The sequence below is a fragment of the Marmota marmota genome, unplaced genomic scaffold (assembly GCF_001458135.2).
Source record: "Marmota marmota marmota unplaced genomic scaffold, marMar, whole genome shotgun sequence".
Classification (NCBI taxonomy): domain Eukaryota; kingdom Metazoa; phylum Chordata; class Mammalia; order Rodentia; family Sciuridae; genus Marmota; species Marmota marmota.
This window is the reverse complement of record NW_025999962.1, coordinates 6643918-6647898: the sequence shown is the minus strand read 5'-3', so window position 1 is coordinate 6647898 and position 3981 is coordinate 6643918.

The window sequence follows — 3981 nt, the reverse complement described above, 5'->3', positions numbered from 1 at the left end:
CTACATATAAAGATGTGGGGGGTGCTGAGGTTGTAGCTCAGCTGTAGAGAGCTCACCTAGCACATTCAAGGCGCTGGGTTTGATCCTCAGCACCACATAAAAGTAAATAAATAAAAATAAAGGTATTGTGTCCAAATACAACTAAAAAATTATTAATAAAAAAAAGATGTGTGAGTCCAAGTGCTTCTCATACACCCATAATCCCAGCGGCTTGGGAGGCTGAGGCAGGAGGATCGCAAATTCAAGACCAACCTGAGCAACTTAGTGAGTCCCTAAGAACTTAGCATGACCCTGTCTGAAAATAAGAAAACATTTTTTAAAAGGCTTTGGTTGTGGCTCAGTGTAACGCTTCCCTGGATTCAATCCCTAGTACCAAAAAAAAGATAAATTGGCAAGGGCCTGGGGCTGTGGCTCAGTGGTAGAGCACTTGCCTGGCACGTGTGAGGCACTGGGTTTGATCCTCAGCATCACATATAAATAAATAAATAAAATAAAAGTATAAAAAGTCTGATTAAAAAAAAAAAAAGAGATAATTGGCAAGCAAAAGAGTAGGATATGCCAGGCACAATGACACGTGCCTGAAATCCCAGGAGCTCAGGAGGCTGAAGCAGGAAGATCATGAGTTCAAAGCCAGCCTCAGCAAAAGCAAGGTGCTAAGCAACTCAGTGAGAACCTATCTCTAAATGTAATACAAAATAGGGCTGGGGATGTGGCTCAGTGGTTGAGTGCCCCTGAGTTCAATCCCTGGTACCAAAAAATAAAAAGGAAAAAAAAAAATAGGATATAATTTTCATTCAGTGAAGATTGTTTAAAACAGACACTTGACAAAGAAATATATACAGATGACCTGTACATACTTTAAAGTATTCATCAGTGTTGGTCATTGGAGAAATGCACATTAACGTGCACAGTAAGATAACATTACTACTAAAATGGCTAAAATTAAAGACTAACCATACCAACAATTGGCAACAAAGCAATACAACTGAAACTGTGATACCTTGCTTTTGGTAGTGGTAGTGTATAATGTTTACAACCACTTTGGGGGAAAAACTTGGCAGTTTCTTATGAAGTTAAATAAATGCTGACCCTTTGGCCTAGTAATTCCACTTCTAGGTATTTACCTCAGAGAAACAAAAACATGTCCACAAAGACACATATAAGAATGTTTATAACATCTTTATTCACAGTAGCCAAAACCTGGAAACAAATATCTATCAACAGAAGAATGAATATGCAACTTATGGTATACAATATGCAGTTTCAAATAATGAAATACTGATCAACCATAAAAATATTCTACTGATTAGATAAATTACATAGCCATTGTGCTCGAAGAATAAAGTTGCACACAGAAGAGTACATATCATATGATACACAGAATGGTCAGAATGAATGAAATTATCAAGACAGTCTTTGCCTCTGGAAGAAGGGGTATTAATTAGAAATAGAAACAGGGAATACACCTGTCAGCTACACAGGAGGCTGAGTAGGAGGATTGAAAATCCAAGTCCAGCACTGACCCTGTCTCAAATTTTCAAAAAGAACTGGGGATACGGCTCAGTGGTATAGCACCCTTATATTCAATCCCCAATACGATGAAAAGGAAAGAAAAGGAGAGAGAGGGGAGGGGAGGGGAGGAGAAAGAAGCAAGAAAGTTTTCTGGGAAGGTTAAAATGTTTTGTATAATGTAGGTTTACGGATCTGTGGGTCAGGATTCTCCAGAGGAACAGACCCAGTGAGTATGTGTGTATGTATGTACAAATACTTACATGTCACTTAACAGTGAGGATATATTCTGAGAAATGCTTCCTTAAGTGATTTCATCATTGTGTGAACATAATGGGGTATACTCACACATTTAGATGGTATAGGTCAATCATTCATTGTAGCCTTTTTTTTAATGTTTTTACTAGTGCATTATAGTTACACATAGTAGTGTTCATTTTGACATATTCATGCATGCATGTAATATAATTTGCTCCATTTTAATCCCTATATTTCCACTTTACCTCACCTCCTCCCTGCCCCTATTCCCCTTCTTCTTCTACAGTGGTCTTCCTTCTAGTTACTGTTATTTTTTATTGGTGTTTTATAGATATACATAAAGGTGGAATTCACTGTGGTATACTCATATATGCGCATGATTTGATCAGTGCCTTTCTGTAGGTCCTTCTTTTTCCTGTTCCTCCTCTCTCTCCCTCAAACCTCTTCCTCTACTCCACTAATTTCCCTTCTGTTTTCATGATGTTCTCTCTACTTGTTTTTTTTTGTTGTTGTTGTTGTTGTTGTTTTCTCTCCGTATTTCACTCTAGCTTCCAAATATGAGAGAAAATATTTGACTTTTGACTTTCTGAGTCTGGCTTATTTCACTTAGCATGATGTTTTCCATTTAACAGCAAATGCCATAATTTCATTCTTTATGGCTGAGTAAAACTCCATTGTGCATATATACCACATTTTATTTATCTGTTCATCTGTTGATGGGCACATGGGTAGGTTCTATAACTTGCCTATTGTGAATTGAGCTGCTATAAACATTGATGTGCCTACATCACTATAATATGCTGATTTTCATTTTAGATTACTACCAAGGAGTGGGAAAGCTGGGTTTTATGGTGGTTCTATTCCTAGTCTTTTGAGGACTCTTCATACTGCTATCTAAATGGCTGTTCTCATTTATAGACCCACCAACAGTGTGCTTAACCACTGAGCCACATCCCCAGCCCTTTTCATTTTTTTACCTTGAGACCTGTTCTCCCTAAGTTGTGTAGGAGGGTGGCCTGGAACTTGCCATTCTTCTGCCTCAGCCTCCTGAGTTGCATGACCCTGATTGCTAAGGATGTTGAAAATTCTTTCATATATTTGTTGGCCACTTGTATTTCTTCTTTTAAGAAATACCCATGGGGCTGGGATTGTGGCTCAGTGGTAGAGCGCTCACCTAGCACGGGCAGGACCCGGGTTCAGTCCTCAGCACCACATAAAAATAAAGGCATTGTGTCCATCTACACCTAAAATATAAATGTTTAAAAAAAAAAAAGAAAGAAAGAAAAAGAAATACCCATTTAGGGGCAGGGGTTGTGGCTCAGTGGTGGAGTGCTTGTCTAGCACATGCAAGGCCCTGGGTTCAATCCTCAGCATGACATAAAAATAAATAAATAAACAAACAAACAAATAAAGATGTTGTGTCCAACTACAACTAAAATATAAATATATGATGGGATAGGAGGGGAGGGGAGGGAAGGGGAGGGGGAATAGGAAGAGCAGCAGAATACAGTAGACACTAGTATTGCTGTATGTATATACGTGGCTGTATAACCAATGTGATCCTGCAATCTGTACATGTGGAAAAATGAGAATTCATGCCCCATTTGAATCAAATGTATGATATGTCAAGATCATTGTATTGTCATGAGCAACTAATAAAATATATAAAGAAAGAAATACTCATTTAGTTCTTTTGCCCATTTATTGATTTTATTTTATTTGGCATTAGGTTTTTTGAGTTCTTTATATATTCTGGATATTAATACCTGTCCAAGAAATAATTGGTAAAGATTTTCTCCCATTCTTCAGGTTCTATCTTCATTCTCGTTTCCTTTGCAGAAGCTTTTTGATATAATGCCATCCTACTTACTGATTCTTGGTTTTATTTCTTAATCTTTAGGGGTCTTGTTAAGAAAGTCAGTGCCTGTGTCTATATGTTCCAGTGTTTGACCCTGTGTTTTCTAGCAGTTACAAAGTTTCTCATCTAATTCCTAAGCCTAAGCCTTTGATCCTCTTGAATTGACTTTTGTGCTGAGTAGCAAATAGGGATCTAGTTTTATTCTTGTAAGTATGGCTATATTCCATTTTCCCAGCTCAATGTGGGTTTTGTTGTTGTTGTTGTTGCTGTTTTGGTACCAGGGATTGAATGCAGGGGCCCTTAAACACTGAGTCACATCCCCAGCCCCTTTTATATATATATATATATATATATTA